The sequence below is a fragment of the Nothobranchius furzeri genome, chromosome 5, assembly GCF_043380555.1.
Source record: "Nothobranchius furzeri strain GRZ-AD chromosome 5, NfurGRZ-RIMD1, whole genome shotgun sequence".
Taxonomy (NCBI): Eukaryota; Metazoa; Chordata; class Actinopteri; order Cyprinodontiformes; family Nothobranchiidae; genus Nothobranchius; species Nothobranchius furzeri.
In genome coordinates, this window is record NC_091745.1 from 42437423 (window position 1) to 42458619 (window position 21197).

The 21197-nt window shown below is 39.6% G+C and overlaps 1 protein-coding gene across 1 annotated transcript in view; it reads left to right on the plus strand.

The window, feature by feature from the left end:
- cdkal1 (CDK5 regulatory subunit associated protein 1-like 1) overlaps window positions 1-21197 on the plus strand; it is a 355999-nt gene that overhangs the window by 84929 nt on the left and 249873 nt on the right. The window lies entirely within an intron of this gene.

The window sequence follows — 21197 nt, forward strand, 5'->3', positions numbered from 1 at the left end:
TGACCTAAAGGTAGACCCAGGAGTGGAGGGACTATGTCTCTCACCTGACCAGGGAACGCCTTGGGATTCCCCCGGAGGAGCTGTCCCAAGTGGCTGGGGAGAGGGAAGTTTTGTCCTCTCGCCTTAAGCTATTGCCCCCGCGACCCGGCTCCAGAGCCGCAGGTTGCCGACCCCCGGCATAGACATAGGGAGAAAATCTCATTATGTCACGTTGCTGCATCGATGCAGAATCATGCATGACTGAATCGCGATGCATCTTAGAATCGATCATTTTTCCCACCTCTAGTGGCTGGGCTCTCCCTTAGAGATTGGGTGAGAAGCTCGGTCATCCAGGAGGGGCTCGAACTAGACCCGTTGCTTCTCCATGCCAAGAGCAGCCGGTTGAGGTGGCTTGGGAACCTGGTCAGTATGCCTCCTAGATTCCTCCTGGACACCTCCCTGGTGAGGGGCACGTCCAACTGGGAGAAGACCTAAGCGAAGACCCTGAACATGATGGAGAGACTATGTCTCTTGGCTTGGGATTACCCCGGAGGAGCTGGCCCAGGTAGCTTGGGAGAGGGAAGTTTGGACCTCTCAGTTTGGGCTGCTGTCTCTGCGACCCGACTCCGGATAAGTGGCTGAAAATGGATAGATGGATGGTCTTATATTTATTTATCAGTAAAACAACTACTATTTCTTGGTCAATTACCTAATGTTACTAATTTCAGATCACGTGTTGTCTAGGAATGGATCGTGCTTTGAGACTCTAATAATGAAATAGAAAATCTGCATTTGACAAAAATTTAAATGTTTGTGTCCTGCCCTGACTTTCAAACCTTTAAGCACCCTAACAGCCATCAGTTTCATTTTCCTGCGAGTCTGTCAGAGGATAAGACTTTTAAATGAAGAAGCTGACTTACTACTTCAGTGGTGCACTGGGTAGTGACCCCCAGAATAAACATAAATGTCATCTACATATATTGGGAATGTAAATCTCGTTCAAAGTACTGATATCGCTGTTCGGTCAACTTAAGTGTTGCTGTTGTGGTTTGTGTCTTTAATGTATAGAGCAGGTTTACGAACCTTATAACATGTTGCCTTAAATGAACTGATATAAAGAAATGGGTGACATTAAGGGCAGAAATGTTTCCTATTTCATTGGGACATGACAACGAGGTATAAACAATCTTAAATCTGCAGTGACCTTTTGAGTTGTTTACTAAGGGCAGTTGTTTTTATGTGTGCGTTCCAGTACAGCAGACAACAGGCATGGATTTGTATTTGGCTGGAAACAAACAAACAAACATGCACACACACACGCACACACACACACACACACACACACACACACACACACACACACACACACACACACACACACACACACACACACACACACACACACACTCAGTGCTCAGTGCCTGAGGCTGGTTTCGGTACAACGAAGGGATTGGCATTTAATCTGCTTGTTCTACAGGGCATTAGCCTACATTTTGGGGCATATGCAGACACAAAAAATGGTGACTGAGGTAAAGAGACTGACGGAGTAGGAGAGGCATAGACAGAAGGGGGTGTTCTGGATAATGTTGCTGAGGTTGGACATCCTGCATTTGCCTCAAAGAGAACATATCTGTATTAGAACCAAAGCAAAGACACATCTGGACTGTTTGTGACCTTGTTCAAGTAGTTTCCACAGCACAAAAATAACTGTAATTTTATCACAAAATGTTTTTTACAGCTTCAACTATTCAGAATGAAATGGAAATTTAGTAGTATTATTTTCTTCTATTTTGCTTTTATTTTGGAAAGATTTAATTAAGAAAAGTTCTAACGTCAAATATAGTTCAACCAAATTAAGGACTATTTTAAAGTGTTTCCACTGAGCCAAACAAAGCCTCCATTCTTGTACATGTAGAAGTGATTGACGTGAGTTTTGAAAAGGTCAACATGGAGAAAAAACCTAATAACTAATTCAGAATACAGGTGAACACATTTTACTTTTCCCAGGAGCCCACTTCGACTCATAACTTGAGCAAATTTTGCAGTTCACATCTATCATAGATAAGTTATATTTTTTGTTCTTATAAAAGAAGGTCAGAGAAAGGCTGTTTTACTTGTTTGACAGTTTGTAACTAACACTTGTTACTTATTTATGTATGACTGACTGCTGTATGAAAAATTATTCTTCATAGCAGACATGTAGGAAAATTCTTTTGGGGCTTTTTTTTCCTTTTTATTGATCACAGGTTTGTATGCCGGTTCACACACTTGGTCAAAACTTTACTCTCTTGACTTTATAACACAGTGCTTGCCAGAATTTTAGATATCAGATGAAAAAATGTAATATTTATAGACTGTCTGTTTAGTTTTAAGGCATTCATTCTTAATATAGTTAAATCAGCACAAATATTGACCTCACTAACTTGGCAAATAATGTTTTAGGTTGATTTGAATCAAAAACCATTGACCGTGTTCTATGCTGAAAGTGAATTTGAAAAGCACAATATCATAATTTATGTATCAAAAATACAACCACAAACACTGTTGGATATTTATTATTATTATTGTTATTATTTACTTTTCTGTTATTTATTAACATACTATTTTATACATTGAGATACTTATTCCATCTTATTCACATGAAGGCGTCATATTTTAGCTACTCACACACACATCTATGGGTGCACTAAGGTTTGTCTCATGGTCCGTACATGGAGCTGGCTCCATAGAGAAAAGAATAAAGATTTTTGATCAGCTAAAGAGAGTGCAAGCAGACGTAATATTATTACAAGAGACTCATAGATCTGCCACTTCCGCAGATGAACTTAAAACGCCGGAGTTTCCCAGCATGTTCTCTGCCTGCTATAACTCTAGGCAAAGAGGTGTAGCTATTTTAATACACAAAAACATCAATTTTACAGTATTGGACACAGTCTCTGATCCAGAGGGTAGATTTATAATGTTAAAAATATCTGTACAGAATCAAAGCGTATGTATTGTCAGCATATACTGTCCAAATATTGATGACCCTTCATTCTTTCATAATTTTTTCTCTGTACTCTCCGAACACTTGGACTGTCCACTTATACTTGGAGGTGATTTTAATTTTTGGATGAACTCCTTAACAGACAGGCTCAGTACAGCTGGGACTCAGCGCAGTTGGCAATCCACTAACATAGTTAAACAGTACATGAGTGATTATGGGCTTTGTGATGCATGGCAATCTCTTCATCCTAACCGTAGAGAGTATACCTTTTTTTCACACGTCCATCACTCTCATTCATGTTTGGATTATTTTCTAGTCAGCAGCTCATTGTTGGCTGACATTTCAGACACTGAGATACACCCCATAGTTGTCAGCGACCATGCTCCGGTTTCTTTAACTCTGGTAAACAAGAAGACAATCCCACCAAGCAAAAACTGGACATCGCTGCTTAAAGATGAAGGTTTTATAGAAATTTTTAAAAAGGAGTGGGCTCTATATTTAGAACATAATGACCTGCCTGGAACATCAGCATCTGTTCTCTGGGAGGCAGGAAAGGCAGTGATGAGAGGTAAAATAATCTCTTTCTTATCACATAAGAAAAAAACAGAAAACAAATGTATTCAGGAGTTAGAGGAAATCATTAAGTCTTTAGAGGCATCCACAGAAGAAGAGTTAATGAGCAAATTACGTAAAGCTAAATTAGAACTTCATGGAATTATTGACAAAAAGACACCATTTTTAGCACAAAGACTACGAATAGAAAACTTTGAACATAGTAATAAATCAGGTAAAATTTTGGCTAGCCAGTTAAAAATAAATAAAGAGAAAACTACCATATCTGCTGTTAAAGACTCAAGCAGGAATATAGTTTATGACCCTGAAAGAATAAACAACACCTTCAGAGACTTTTACCAAACTTTGTGCTCACCACAGATAAACCCATCAGATAACGAGATCAATGAGTTCCTTGATAGGATAACACTTTATAAATTATCAGACAGCCAAGTTACAGTCCTGGACTCGCCACTAACATCAGCGGAGCTCCAGGAAGCCCTTAAATCCATGACTAATAGGAAAGCTCCAGGTCCAGATGGGTTTCCAGCAGAGTTCTACAAAGAATTCTGGATCATTCTGGCTCCAATATTTTTCAGAAACGTGAGGGATATCGAAGAGAGCGGCAGATTACATCCAAACATGAATTCAGCCAATATTAGTCTCTTATTAAAACCAGGCAAAGACCCTGCATTTCCTACCAGCTATCACCCAATTTCTCTTATTAATGTTGATCTCAAAAATAATTTGTAAAGCCCTGGCAAAAAGATTAGAAAAGGTAATCCCCTTCATAATACACCCTGACCAAACTGGTTTCATCAGGGGTAGACAGTCATCAACTAATTCACGTAGATTACTTAATTTGATAGATTTCTCTTACAGTAGAAACATAGAAACTAGTATATTATCACTAGATGCAGAAAAGGCTTTTGATAGAGTTAACTGGAAGTTCTTATTTGCAACTTTACATAAATTTGGGTTTGGAAACTTCTTCACAAACATGCTACAAACATTATACAGTTCACCAACTGCACGTGTCAGGACGAACGACCAAATATCAGCTAGCATCTGTCTTCAGAGGGGGACCAGGCAGGGATGCCCACTCTCCCCCTCACTGTTTGCTATCTTTATTGAACCACTAGCAGCAGCAATTAGGCAAACAACATGTATTAAAGGGATAAAGTGTAAGAAAATAGAACATAAGATCAGTCTTTATGCAGATGATGTTTTACTCTTTCTCCGGAATTCTCAATCATCTCTCTCTCTCATTCAATAGAACTGATAAACTATTCTTCAAAAGTTTCAGATTACTCTATAAACTGGTTAAAATCCACAGCTCTACCAATTAATTTCTCTTTGTCAATTTACTTAATACACAATTGGAGTCAGGGAATATCACATACCTGAGAATTGATGTCTCTCCCAAGTTAGCAGATCTAACCAAACTAAACTACATCCCACTTTTAAAGAAAGTGGAAGATGATCTTGCAAGATGGAAATCCTTACCGATATCACTCATGGGGAGAGTTGCTACAATTAAAATGATGGTCTTACCCACAATAAATTACTTATTTTCAATGATCCCAAACAAACCACCAGCTGACTGGTTTAGATCTTTGGACTCCTCAATTACCAAATTCCTTTTGCAGGATAAACCTCCACGAATTAGCCTAAAAACGCTTCAGAAGACCAAAGACAGAGGAGGACTGGATCTACCCAACTTTTATTATTATTTCTTAGCCAACAGGCTGCAATATATACCAAGATGGTTGCAAGATAACCCACTAGATGAGTCTTGGTTAGACATAGAACAGACACTTTGCAATACGATAGAGCTTTCAGACTTACCATTTATTAGCTCAAGCATAAGAAAACATGAAGGGTTCAAAAGTTTTTGTATCAGCACCTCTCTGGCAGCATTGTGGGAGTATCTTAAAATGACAGAGTCTTCACTAGTACCATGCAGACGCACACCTATCTGGAATAATCCTGATATCTTACAAAATAATAAAATGATGACCCTTCCGGACTGGAAAAATAAAGGAATCCTATACCTGGAAAACATATATGAAGGATTGGACTTCATCCCATTTAATAGAATAGTCTCCCAATTTGGAATAGATAAGAATAGCTTTTTAGAATACCACCAAATTAAATCTGTAGTCAAACAAAATTTAAGCTCAATAAAATAGAATTACAAACACCACCAAGGGTATTAGACTTCTATAATCTCAAACCCCCCAAACTACTGTCTAAAGTATATAAGACACTGTACAAAATAGACGATAGAATAGCAATCACTATTGAAAAATGGGAGGTGGATCTATCAGTCAGCTTTGAACTTCTGGTCCCAAACTTGTTTAAAAACTTTTAAAATGATCAGACACTCCAATTTACAATTAATTCAGTACAAAATTCTACACAGAGTACACTATACAGGTCATCGGATGTTCAAGATGGGGTTTGTGTCGTCTGACACCTGTACACACTGCACAAACAACATTCCTGACAATTACATTCATGCTCTGTGGTCCTGTCCAGGAATTTTGGGGTAGAGTATGTGAAAAGCTGTCAAAGTCTTTGAAATGTCATATCCCAACCACCCCCTCTCTTTGTTTACTGGGAAACCTGGACGATGTCCTGATTGAAACATCTTTGGTTCACGTGGTTCTGATTGCCATATGCATCGCTAAGAAAACTATCCTCTTGAATTGGAAAAATAGAGAAATTCTCTGCATTAACCAGTATAGATGTCTTTTGTTAGATCATATTACACTTGATTTAGCCTCTGCTTCCACTTCAAATCAAACTACCTGGGCTCCTTTGATCGGTTCCATCACGTAGCGATGATGGGGGACCGTTGATGTTGTCCTGCGGGATGATGTGGGTGGTGGGGTGGAGGGTCTTAGTTTGGAGTATCCGGATATTTCCTGGGGGTGGGTTCACTGGGGATGTCTGGGACTGGGGGGGCGTTGCTCCCCTCTGGAGGTGCTTGGGTAGCCTCTGGGGGTGGACTACTGGTGGTTGTGAGTGGGGCCCCTTGGAGGTCTTGGCGGCTGCCATGGGTCACTGCCTGGCAGCTGCATTGCCCCTGGGCGGGTCTGGGTGGGGGCTCGGGGTGTTGGGGTGGCCGGCCCTGTGTGGGGATCTAGGCGGGGCCTTGGGGGTTGGGTCCTGACATGTATGCTGCCGGGAAGAAGGCAGGAACATGCAGCAGTGCCTGGCCTGGGTTCAGGGGCCTCGGGTGGACCTTGGCGCCTCTGCTGTCCCATCACAGGGGAGGGGGAGGTCCAGGAGGGGGAGGACCCAACCTTACCTGGATGTCCTATGTCTTATATATTCTGGAAGTTGTGCAAATGCAGGGATGGGCATAGATATTCTGCTGGGGTGGGGCTGGATTGGTGCCCTCGGACTCTGTGAGGCTCTGTAATGCTGCTGCTTTTGGCCCTGGCAGGATGGGCTGGGGTCTCCATTCCCTGGGCAGCAATTTGACAACAGAGGTACCTATTGGGCCCAGTGGGGGAGCCTGCTCCCTGGAGGGCTAAGCCCAACCAGCCATTCCTCCCCATCCCTACATATTTCTCTCCTCCTACTCCCTCACATTATCACACAAACATGCACATAGGACCTTGGGGGGTGGACAAGTCAGGGAGTGCGGGTATGGACCCCATTTCCGCATTCCTTTGGCAACCTGCCCCCCAATTTTACTTGCACCTTATACACTTCCACCGACGACATTCCACGCAAACACACACTTAGGGCCTTGGGAATGAGCACATTCAACGGCCCTTGGCAGGGGGATTTCTCAGCCTCCTCCCAAGTGCCGGTGCCCACTTCCAATTTTAAACTGCACTTAGACACCGAGGGCTGTGGGTGCAAGTGGGGTTGTGCGGTGGCATCAGCTGGCATAGGCCAGACAATGCCCGCACTGCCCGCTCACCACAGCCATGGAATATGTTTATGTTTATTCATTTGTCAGACGCTTTTATCCAAAGCGACTTACAATTCATAACCTATAGGGCATGTTGTGATCTGTGGGGGAAACCGGAGTACCCGGAGGAAACCCACGCATGCATGGGGAGAACACGCAACTCCACGCAGAAAGGCTGCATCTGAGCCGAGTTTCGAACCTGCAACCTTCGTGCTGCAAGGCAACAGTGCTAACCACTGCGCCACCATTAACACCTCATTAACACACAACACTATATTGGAGCAGGTGGAGGGAGACCAGGGGGTCTTAGCACACCTCTGTTGTTGCTTGGCTTCCTGGGGCTGGAGGCTAGGAGGGAGATCTGGCCGTCTGGTTGGGGTCTGGGAAGGTGGGTTGCTGTGCTCAGCGTTGGGCGGGGGAGCCTGCTCATCAGCACCCCAGAAGAAAGGGTCAAACTCTGGTAACCGGTGATGGTTGTACCCCATGTGCAGCAGTAACGGGACCAGAGTGAATAAGGTGTGTATGGGGAGCATGAGTGGATGTCCGGCGTGCATTTTTGTAAGTCTTTGGTTGTATGTGCATGTGTGAGCATGAGGGAGGGATTGTGTGACTGTGTTTGTGTATGACTGTATATGTCAGGTGGGGCTTTTGACTCCTCCCCTCTCCTGGCACTTTTTTTGATGATATAGATCTTCGTCTCCCATCCCTCTGCCACACCTGGTGTGGGGTGTGGTGCCTTGGTCTGCCTGAGTGTTCGTGGCTCCCGGGTCAGGGGGTTTAAGATTTTTGGCATCTACCTGATCAATCCCGGTGGCGGCCTGAGGGCTTGCCGCTGATATCTCCCGGGACTCTGCCGGCTGCTGGTTGTGGCCCCCTGGGGCGATCCTCTGTGCCTCTCGAGGGGGGCGGAGGCCTTTCTGGTTGCAGTCTCCTTGGGGTTCATGTGTTCTGGGGCAGCGCCTGGATCTCTGGGAAAAATGAACAGTTGGAACCGGTTCCAATTGATGCTCGATGCCCAACCCTATAATGGCCATTAAAATAAATCACACTCTAATGACATTTGGCTTCATATTTTTCTGGGGTACATAAAAGAGATGATTGGATGATAATACCATGTAAGTAAATTGCTAACTGCTATGCTGTCTCCAAGTTCATTTTAGTTAGTGAATATGGCCCCAAAACTAAAATACCAAACCGGAAGTAGTTTACAGTACAGTGCACAGGTGCTGTATAGTCAAACCATACTTAAGACCTATTGCTGCAGTTAGTCTTGCAGAAGTGGACATGTATGCACAAGCAGATGTTGCTACTGAAGGAAATCTTTAGAGAGTGAGCCGACCGCTAAGTAAACTTGCTACATGTGGTGATCATATCTGACAGTTTCTGCAGTAAAGCCTTTTTCTTGGTTCTGTCTGCTTGTAGTCATACATATTCTGTGTGCTTTCGGATGGAGAATTTTGAATTTTTTTTATGTGTGTGTGTTGCTGAAGTCTCCTCACAAACAACCCGTCACATCTGCTCTACAAAGTGGTCTTGAAAGCCGGGCTCGGCCCATGGGGGCTCCGGTACCCCGTCCTGAGTGTGTTTGGTGTATGTGGCCACAGTGTAGACAGGCTCACAGTGTGATGCTGAAGGCCTTGGGCTAAAACTGCGTCCACCAACCAACCGGATCTCAGTAAACACATTTTTTTCCCTCTGGCTTCTGCTTCTTGGATTTGTTTCTTTGTGTTCTCTCTGTGACATAAATGACTTTGTCGTTTCATGTGCCTCTGCTACTAATGCATTTCAATAATTTAGGACTTGATAATTACATTCACTCAATAATGCAGTAGATATTAAGTAATCTATGTGGTAGGCTCTATATATAGTTAAGGTAATTTCCAAGCATTTAAAATGGCCTTGTTCTGTTTGACTATGAAGCCTTTGCCTTAATTTTAACAAAAGGCTTAGTACAAATAGATGTCATCATATTTGCTTGTCTTTTGTTGGTTCACTCTAAACATATCTTTTGCATCAGTGACCCTTTAAACAAATGGCTGCATAATCACCACCTGTCACAGTTTCTGTCCTTTAAAGGTCTTCGTGAACAGCAATCATAAACAACTCCTGCCTTTCATCTGTTTAGACGGCTGAGTTGTTAAGATGCCCCGCTGAGCTCTGGCTTTCTGCTCTCATCACCACCAATTGTAGATTTCAGCCCCATGAAGCTAAGTTAACATGGATTCGAGTTTAAACAGTGATCTTTTAGATTTTTAAAAAAATCCTAAATTAAAGATTTTAAAGTTCTTTAGAGTCACGTGTGCATGCTACTGTGTAATTTTGTTCGTCATTTGAGGTTGTTTAGGATTGTGAAGACTCTTATAAAAAACACTTTAAAATCTATCTATAAACAAACATTTAAATAAATTATTTACTTTTAGAAAATGTCAATTGACTGAATTACCCTTGTACTGGCATAGCTGAAACATTTGAAACCAGTTTGGTAAACGGCATGTTTGTTTTTCATATTGCCTGGGACAATAACCGTAAACGTGAGTGTGGCTTGAAGATCACTGGGGACAATTATTATTAATTATTTATACATATTTCTTTGTTTGATGTTTAATTACAATAGGCACTGCAGTGTATTGAAAGCTGTCTAAAATCTGAGCTTTATTCACGAAAGAAAAGGTACAAAGTCAGATTTGATCAAACAAGCCACCAATTACGAGATGAGCACCTTACCTCTGGGCCACGGCATCACTCACAAACTTTTTCTGCTGCTGACCCAGTTTTATTATGCTTAAATTTAACATAAAATTTAGGTTAGCTAATGGGCTAGCTAGTGTTCATGATTCAGCATGCTGATGATTGATTGGGTGGGACAGTTTTCCCAGAATGCCACACTCTTTTCAAAAATGTTGACATTAAACCAAATAAATAAATGATTTCATTTGTACTCACTATTAAATTATTATTAATGAAATACAATATAGATGTATTAACAGAAGATTGGCTACAGTTTTTAAGTTGGCAGTGAACTAGAAACACCAATACTGGAACAGGTAGTGGTACAGAGGGGTTAAATAATGGTCATTTAAATTCATTTGCACTTCTGAAGAGGGCAGAAGTGGGTAAAAAGTTGAATCTGGGAAATATTACCACAGCAGGAGTTTATGTAGTCAGAACAAAATTGTCAGCTACAATTATTGTTGGGGACAAATCTCTTAACCCTCCCACTGTCCTAATGGGTGTGACCCCATGAGGAAAGTTGACCATTGAGCAGGATTGATGGTTTATCCCTTGGGTCTCTGTGGCAGGGGTGAGGAGTGAGCACCACCTCACCCCTGCTACGTGGACCTCAAGGGATAAACCATCAATCCTGCTCATTGGTCAACTTCCCTTGCGGGTTCACCCATAAGGACAGTGGGAGGGTTATTTCCACCTGTTTGTGGGGGCATGTACCCGGCATCCCTGGCTAAAATGACTCCTACCGTAAATGGTGTCAGTATAATGTGCAGGTGAACCAACTTTATGTCTAATAATTTAATCAAATATTCCACACTGTGTAATGAACACATGGATAAAACTGAACAGTCAGGGCTTTACATCTGCTGATTTTTGTATTTGTTTTTTATGTATAGTACATCAATTCCATATAACGCCAAATCACAGCAAGAGTAGCCTCAATAAGGCACGTTACAAAGTAAACATTCCAGTTAAAAAGACTCATCAGTGCATCAATGAGTTGACTTTATTATGCCAATTAGTTAAAGGTTTTCTATGTTAGAAAACCCAGCAGATTGCAGTGAGTCACTGACTTGTGTCAGAGATTTTACAGCAATACTCATACAAAGTAAACATGTAGCGATGCTGGAGAGGAAAACTCCCCATTAACAGGATGAAACATCCAACATAACCAGGCTCAGTATAAACAGCCATCTGTCATGACTCACTGACATTTGTTTCTATAAAACGGCGAACAACCTGAGGATATACGGCATATATTTATGTCTTCCCAATTATTATCCTTTACGTAAGAAAGCAACGACCCAACATTAGCTGTTGTACGCTGTTTATTGCCATCTGCTACTTCAGCCTCAATGAAATTGAGTTATTATGCAATAATAATAATAATGATTATATTTTAACGAGGTTAATGAGGTTAACTCATTCACTGCCATTGACGACTAAAGTTGTCATTTTAGATCCTACCGTTTAAGTTGGCATTGGCATTTTTTTTACTGTTTGGGTATCGGAACGAGCCCCCGGATCGAGAGAACAAACATCTCCGCTATGAAGCCGATCTTCATCAGCACATGTCACATGATTGGGAAGCAGAAAATCCATGTGTTGGAAGATCATTTTGGGCCTTTACTGTAAAAAAAAAAAGTGAGGAGCGAACCGGAAAAGCTTCTGCCGATCACAATTTGACAACGGATAATGAAAGAACGGATAAAGCTCTAAACACGCGGATTCTTCCTGATGTAAGAGGTGAGTCTCCTCCTTGTTTTGGTTGTTTTGGAGTTGACATCATCCTAGCACGCAGCGTTCTGTGACTCTTAAAAAAACAAGACAAACAGCGAGAAACGCTGGCAGCGAAGGCCTTTAGCGATCAGGAGACGTCTGGCAGCAAATGAGTTAACGGTGAAGTAAAAGTTTGACTCAACCTTTGCACGAACAGCTATGAAATTTAGGTTAACCTAATCTAAACGATTGCTGCCTACAGAGGCTGTTCAGGAACATGCACATATTTCTAACGCTTATGTAGAAACACATTTCAAAGTATAAAATATCTTTAATAAAGAGTCTCTAATGCAACAATAAATCATCTCATAGCAGGGTGCCACCAGCCTGTAGGAATTATGTGAAGAAAAATTAGTCTTTGTAAACACTTAAAAACTCTAATGAATGAAACTAAAAGTGTCAAAATTAATGCCTTAGTATCTGCAAAATGATTTTAGATGTTTTTTTAATGAATGAATAATTTTATTGCACCCTCAATGAATTGCAGCGTCAAACCCAACAAGCATAAGACCGTTTGTTCTTTTAGTTGAGAAATAATAAATAAATAAGAAGTGAAAATAAGAAGTGAATTATGTGGAACAAGATGAATAGTAAAGAAGCAGGACAGGATTATAAGATTGAGAGGTGTTGTCAGCTGCCACCTGCTGTGAGAAAATGAATTATGTTGAACTGTGAGCTCTGTGCAGGAGCCTGACGGGACATTGTTATTTTTATTTAGCTTGTATATTATGTTTTTTCCTGTGAGGGAAGCTAACGTTAGTGAGCGATGGTGCTTGTAACACTCATTATGTTGTTTGATAAATCTGCAGTGACCCTTTGAAAAGGTCATGCTGGAGGGGTCAGAGGCCGTCCTAAAGATTCTGGAGGTAGGGCTGTTCTCAGCAGGTGATGGATCACCTGGCTGTTTCTGTGGGACATTGTACATGCTGTGTATACTTGACTGTCTGTGTAGAATCATTGATCAAGCGACCTGGTGAGCAGTTCATGTGTCATCATTGGTGTTACCATCATATCACTCTATCCCTTTTTTGTACATTTTGTGATAAAAACGATTATTAGTATGCACTGATTTTGTTTTCAGTGGTGTTACAAGATCTCATTTTGATTATGAAGACATCATGAAACTATTTTTTACCCAAAGCACTTCGCCTGTCAATTATTACTGCAATAGGAAATAAAATTTTCTTTTCTTGTGCTTTCAGAGGTATTAGAATAGTTTTTGAATAATACCTTGTAAAATTGACTAATAATTAAAGCTTGACAAATTATGTGTCAATAATGTTTATGAAAATGTTATTTCTCATGTTGGCAGCCACATGAGCTTGCTCTCCCCTAGTTTAGATGTGTGACAAACTCTTACCTCCAAAGACAAGTCTGAAATGAAGACAGACATATGCAGCCTTTGTGTACTCAATTGTTATTAAATTTAGGAATTTCCACCTCACTGCATGCACACCTGCTTCACTCAATTTGTGTTTTATGATAAGAAAAACAAACCTTGTTTTTTAGGCACAGATCATTTTCTGGTTCCTACTTTACATCCTAGATTAAATCTAAATGTTCTGCCCCTTGCCTGGCTATCTTGAGACATCGTGAGACATCAGATCATTTATTTAGATGCAAATAAACACCCAGTCTAAAATCTAGCTGTCTGCTGGTAAAAGGAGTTTTGTAAAATTATGGAGCAGATTCAGTCTGTTGAACTGCATCATTGTACAGAAACGTAATTATTGGCCCATATTGGCCTTAAAATATAACATGTGTCCTTTAGTGACACACCAGTTACATACCATGCACATATTACATACATCAAACTCTTCGGCTTCATCTCCCCTCTCTAAAAATGCCAAAATATGACAGATCAGAGGTTTAGTTTTTTAGATATTTTAGTTTTATTTGGCACACTATGTGAATAATTAGGATTTATCCACATATAGAGGATGTGTTGTCCTTAGACTAAAACAAGCACAAGAATCTTCACCCAAAGCTTGATTTTCCTAACTGAAGATCTTTACAAATGCTTTATCACTGTAACTACATTATACAGAAACAGAAAAAAAAACACATTATTCACTAATACACACATCGTAGTGCAATTAGCCTTGCTTACATTTAATAACTAAGTAACTAACACACGCCCACACATTCCCTAAACAAATTGATAGTTACAACGATAAATGTTCTCCATGGCACGAACGTGTAAAGAAAAATCAGTGTTCACAATTTGTTTATTCTCCCGTGTCTGCTGGCTGGTTGGATGTACTGCCAAATTCTCTGAAATGCCTTTGGAGATGCTTATGTAGAGAAATTAACATTAATTTCATGGGCAAAAGCTTTGGTAGACATTCCTGCAGTCAGCATGCCAATTGCACGCTCCCTGAAAGGTTGCAACATCTGTGGCATTGTGCTGTTTGATCAAACCGCACATTTCAGGGTGTCCTTTTATTGTGGGCAGTCTAATGACCACCTGTACATTATTCATGCTGTCTAATCAGCCCATTGATATGCCACACCTGTGAGGTTGGATGGATTATCTCGGTAAAGGAAAATTGCTCACTAACACACATGTAGACAGATTTCAGAACAATACTTGAGAGTTGTGGCTGTTTTGTGCATGCAGAAAAAGTTTCAGATGTTTCAGTTCAGCTCATGAAAAATGGGAGCAAAAACAAAATTGTTGCATTTATATTTTTGTTCAGTGTATACAGTATATATTTATGGACTGAAGTCTAAAATAAATAGTCTAAAATGCACAAATTTCATTTATAAAGCAGACAGAAAAATCCAAACCTTTGCCTAAATAAAACATTGCAAAAGAAACAAAGTTAAAGGTGTTTTAACACCAGTTTATAAAAATGCATCTCTTAAATGAAGAAAAATGACCATATCATATTGACATGTGGTCAGATAGTCAAACAGTTTTTGAATAAGTGATGAATTTGATGACTTGGTAATAGAGTTTCTAAATTCTGTAGCAAATCCTTCATTTAATTAAATTTGCAGTTGAAGAGATAACGTGCCCTAGATGAAGACAAATGACCATTAAGTAAAAAGGAGGTAAGAAGTATGAAAAGAGGCAGATTAAAAAGATTGATGAAATGTACGTAATGAAACTGAAGCTATTTTATTCTTAATTAAAAGAGAAAATGACCAAGTAGAGTTTAGTTCTGCATTAGTTTCCATCAGAGCCGCATGTTTGTTATTTGGGAATGTTCCAATGGTATTAAAAAGCCAGAGGGTAAAGAGATGTCTTTTAGATGTTCACTTGTCAATTTTCTCCCCTGCAGCTTATTTAGCTCAGCAGGTGATGAGTGGCTTTCACAAGGTCATACCTTTACCCTGTCTGCCCGTCGTTCTCTACCTAGTTATGCTTTTTCCACTTCAGTGCCGTGTGACATTCTTTCCACTGCATATTGCTGTTTCCCAGTTATTGCCATTATTTTTTTATACTGATAAAATTAATCTAGCTCATCATCCGTGTCAACAAAGAATAAAAACTACATTGGTTGGCCTTGGCCGTGTAGAAATGTGCTTTATAAATAAAATGGAATGGAACATCTTAGATATTAAGTCAGATGATTTAAAATTGTATTTTTTATAGCTAACCTTTAGCAAATAGGGTGCTAGCATCATTGGCATGACTTTTATTTTATCCATTATTTTATTATTTAAGTAAACATCTTTTGCTGTAAAGATGTTGACTTGCCTCAATTGGAAGGCCAGGTTAATCAGCCCACAATCAGAAAATACCACTATCTCATTAAACCCTTTGTTAAAGCTTGGTCTATCTTTGACTTATCAGGGTGTATCTTGGACGTTGATTATTATCTGTAGAATTAAATCTGTTGTGCCTTCATGAAGCACAATCTTTTTCTGTTGCTACATGTAATTTTAACCCTCTGGAGGCCGGCATTGCAGATTTGCAACTTTAAAACCTACCTACCTGGTTATTCCACATATATTTCTTGAGCTTTTTTTAAACTCAGAAGTACCCCTGAAGGGCTTAGTTAGTCGTTCTTTTATCAAAACTTATTTTGAGCTTGAGAGGGTTAAAGCAACAAGTTTAAAGGCTTGATTTATAATTCACTGTAATCTCCTCTAAATGAGGACTGAAGCTCATCGGTGCTTCATTAGGGTTTGTATTATAAATGAGAAAAGTGGAAGAAAAGAGTCTAACTCAACAGTTTGAAATAAATTGAAATCAGATATAAATCTTTGTGTTAAATTGAATAAAATTGGAAAATACATTTGGAAATGCTGTAAATGCTGCCTTTGACAGGTATCGCTGTGACTCAAAGCACTTCCCAGTGGTTCTCTTTCTAAAGAGGTATTAAAATCAGACTTTACAAAAATCTGACACCAGAATTCACCTAGAAAGCTACCATTAGTGCCTAAGACAAGATGTTTAAATGAACAGATGGCATATACAGTCACCAACTACATTACTAGGGAACCGTATTCAGTTGCTCATCAACCAAACAACCTCAGTACAGTTTGACATCTAAAAGTTGTGAAAATGACTTGAGTCCAAACTGAACATCAGAATGATGGAGAGAAGGGAATTTAAGAGACTTTGGATGTGGCCTGGTTGTTCGTGTCAGATAGGCTAGTCTAAGTGTTTCAGTAAGTCCTTATCTACTGAGATTTTCACCCACAACCGTTTCTAGAGTTTACAAAAAATGGGCTGGGATATATATATATGTATTTTTTTATTTATTCTTTTTTTTTTTTTACATACACAGAGAAAAATGAGAGAAGGTTCCTGGTCCTGGATGATAGAAGATTTAAAATATCCACTGGTTCCAAGGTTGGCAGAATAGCACCTCTGAAGCACATGTTGGTCTTTGAAGCAGATGGACTGCAGATGAAGAAGACCACACACTAATGGCACTTTCCCACTACCATCGGCTCTACTCCGCTTGTACCGGGTTTGGAGTGTTCTCATTTAGTTTGCCTTGAATTATTTTCAGCCAGCCGTCTTCCCGAGGCGGTCTACCTGGAGACAAACTGGTCCAATACGCCCACTACTGATTGATTGGCTAGCTCAAAATCACACCTACCAATAGGGGGAGCCACCGATTGGCAGATAGAATCAGCCCGTGGGAGCTTCTCGCATGCAAGAGTCATCATCTTATGGATGCTGTAGAGTTGACGAACCTCTGACTGAAGCTGTTTTTCCTGTGTCTCTCACTGGGAGGCACGCACGCACACGCACGCACGCACGCACACACACGCACACACACGCACACACACACACACACACGCGCACACACAGCAAAGCAGGATGCAAAATCAGTCAGTCTCCAAAAGCAAGACTGCACAGGCCACTTTTGTTTAATAATGCACTTCACACTCTTGTGCCCCGCCCACATGCTCAGAGGTGCGCTCATGAAATCACTGATGTCTATTTTTTGCACCAATTTTGGAAACTGCCCATGTACTCAATCACGTCCGCATTCCTAAGGCAGTGTGGAATGAACGTGGCCAAGCTGGGGCAACAATTCACACAATATCATCAAATCAGAATTTAGTGTCACTAAACCAGAAACATGGATCCATCCTGCCTTGTATTGTAGCATAGCGCTAAGCTAATGTTGGACAAGGACATGACCCCATGACTCAGAAAGCATCCAGAAGCTTGACGCGTGAGCTGCGGATCCAAGACCAGGTTTGTGACCATCAGCTATGCAAACTTAGACTCAGAAGAAAAAAAAAGCAATGTTGGTTGGTAAATAATTTTTTTTCTGTTTTTGTTTTAGGAATCTGCTTCAATGGACAGCTTGACCCAGGCAAATGTCTTCTTCACCAGAGTTAACTGGCAGAAGCTTAAATGGAGTTTAAGTCAATACATTTTTTATAAAATTATACGTTATTAACTAGTTTTTCACAACTAGTACTTCTCTGTTACAATCTGACCACATTTCCAAAGCAAAGGATAAATAAAGGCTTATCTGATTATTTGATTAATCAATTAATTGATTAATTGATTACTGTGGCAGCTGCAGCTGTAGTTGTTATCAAACATAGAGCGTTGTTGCTAAATGACTAACCTGACAAATGGAGAGGACTGCTGTGATACTTTTATTCACCTGATTGATAAGACACATCTGCTGTTCCACCCCACCATCAGACTTTCTCTTCCAAATGTAATCAGCCTGCTTTTGTAAGACTAGAGTACCTTTTAATTTCTTGGGAAATCTTTCTTTTGTGTTTGCATTATCTTGGAAGTAATCATCACTGATGATAAAATAAATTATATGACATAGTAGGACACATTGTTTATATTTGTGTTTGTGTAATAGCTAATCTAACAAATGCCAGTCTTGTTGCATTTGTATTTAGTTGTCTCTTTGTGGGTATCCTCTAATACATTTGTGACATCTAAGAACAACTTTTAATTTGAGTGTTTATTTGCTGTTTTATTCAGTCATTCTTCAAATATATCAAACATTAAGTGAGTGCATCCGTTATCGTTTAATGTCTCTTCTTGTGAAGCACCTGTATGCTTTTGTCATTCTCCCTGTGGTCTTGTCTCAAGTTGACGGTTGCAGAAGATGACATTTGCTTGTGTTAGCTAAACAAGCACTGACCTGGAAAGTCCCAAACCAGTTATACTATATACTCACTGCAAGTTATGAAAGATGACATTCTTGCTGCCTGCAGGACTGTCTACTTTCTCTGTGCACCTTTAAGGGGTAAAGTGTCGGCAGAATCGGCCTTGAAACTTTGTAGTGCCGCTTACAGAAGGGCAAAGATACACACGCTTTGTCAAAGTCTGTCAATTGCTGTCACACCCAGATATGTTGTATGTTAAAGTGTAGAGACATGCCTGATGTGCACATTAAGCAACATGACAGTATAAAGTTTGATGTCTGAATCCTCAAGGGAACAAAGTAACTTGATAATTCTACTTATACTTTAGGGGAAATTACTAATCTAAAAACAGCTGTATGAGGATGATGATGCTTCTCTTCTTGTGTGGTGCTTTTTCCAAGTTAATTTTTTGTGATGATACACAGTTGTTTATCATCCAAAGTCATTAAAATGAATGAGAAATCATAATACCGAAGGACAGGAAACTTTTTGGTAATGAAAACCCTGTCATTCTGTCTTTTTTGAAATACACAATGAAATAAAGGCTAATAGTTGTACATCGACAATGTGTTAGCTTATTTTGTATGCAATGTTTATTATCAAATTTTATATGGCCTCTTGTTTAATTTAGTCAAAAAGTAATCTCATGAATTTATTGTGTGTCTGTGTGTGTGTGTGTGTGTGTGTGTGTGTGTGTGTGTGTGTGTGTCCCAATTTGACAGTTTACACAGTGTATTTATTATGCCTTTCTGTTACTTTCACCGCTGTTGGTTTGCTGAGATTGTTCAGTGAGTTCAGGTCACTGAGCGTGTGCCATCGTAATTTTCTAAACCCTCTCTCATAGTAATTTATGACCTTGAAACCAGCCATGATTGTTTATGCTTGGAATAATTTAGTGATAATGCATTCAGCTGAGAATGGCCTTTCACTTGTGTCATCCTTCCAGATTTACCCTTTGTCTGATCTTCTGATGGATCAATGTAATTACACAGAAACAATCGTGTATAGCACAGTTCATAAGCATAGGCATACATATAAGGAAATCCAGAACTCTGGTATGCTAACATACATTTGCTGATATTTGGATATTCAAACTCTTTCAAACAAAGATGAGAGGGCTAGTGTTCCACACAGACCCGACAAACACAACATTTTAATGTATTTGAGGCGATGAAGGTGTTGTACTGACCTTAGGCCACTTCACACAATTTTCCTTTTTGGGGAATTGTCTTGCATATTTTGTCTTCCTATTTACATTATCTTCCAATAGCCCAACATTTTGGGTATGTAATCCATTTAGAATAAACAATTCAACAACCTTAAAAGCAGTACATCGGTGTGTCTTAAATGTGTTTTTTTGCCCTTGCAACTGTTTCTGTGATGCTGAATAAAGCTTCATACCAGATTAATTTGCCATAATAGCATTTTGATTTATTTTTGCCCTTACGAAAATTGTGGGACTTGGAAATTAGCCTTCTGTGGATCTTTTCATGATTCATCTTTGAGGTTGTGCTCATCACCAGTGCACGTATGTGTGAATGTCTGTTTTTGGCCTTGCCTTTTCTATTAGCATTTTTATTATTAACCATTCAAGAGCTGAATCCAACTTATTTACAGCAATGTAAAGTTTATTACTCATTCATCTGATTTTCACGAGAACAATTTAATCTCTTTCATGGCATTGGGCTTGTCTGTCACTCCACCATAATCTAAAAGCCTTACATTCCCTCTGACTCTCTTTTACAATGCCCATGTTGACATGTGAGCAGCATCCTCTCTCTGACATACCCATAGGCCATGTGTGCACGCCATAAACTAGACATGTTATAGGTGTTTATTGATTGGCCAACAGATTGCTTGTATCCTGTAAAATGCAGCTAAAATGTTAATGCTTTTATTTAATGCTAGTGATAAATTTGTAAGAATGAAAACACGTTGGTGTCATTTCAGATGGACGTGGTCTGGTCAGAGTTATTCGTCTCAGTCTTTCTGCTTCTATTAGAGTCTTTAAAAATACAGATTTACACCAGGCATTAAGAATTCTCAGCAACTAATTTCTAGTGCTGTAGCTGTTATATTGTCTTACAATCTTACACATCACTCACCATAACTCACTTTTAGAGCTTTGCTTTTATGCAATTATCTTTTATTGGTCAGCTAACCCTCTTTTTCCCATTATTTCAGCTTTGTTTTTCTTGCAGTTTTCTTTTTTATTGTCCTTTTTTGGCCCGTGTCTTATGAGAACTAGATCCTTTCAAAGTGTGTTTAATCTCATTTTCAATCTCCAATCTCAATCCCAATCCTTTCCAGCGTCGGACCACGTGCCCTTCAGGTTCCTTTTCACATTTGGCATTCCCCTTGTTCAAATTCGAGCTTGATAATGAAGCTTGTTGGACATAGTTTGGATTTTTGCAAATTTTTGCACTTTCTGAAGAACAATCGTTAAAATATTGTCACTACTTGTTGCGTTAAATAAATTATAATCCCTTTTAAAGAAATATGATATGACCTAACTTTGAGAAAGATTTTTTAAAACCTTTGTGTTTCTTTGTTCAACATAAAATAAAAGTTTTACTCTGCACATTTAGTTATTGTGTAGTTAACTTCACTGAACATTTAAAAACATTTTAGTGATACATTTCAAAGTTT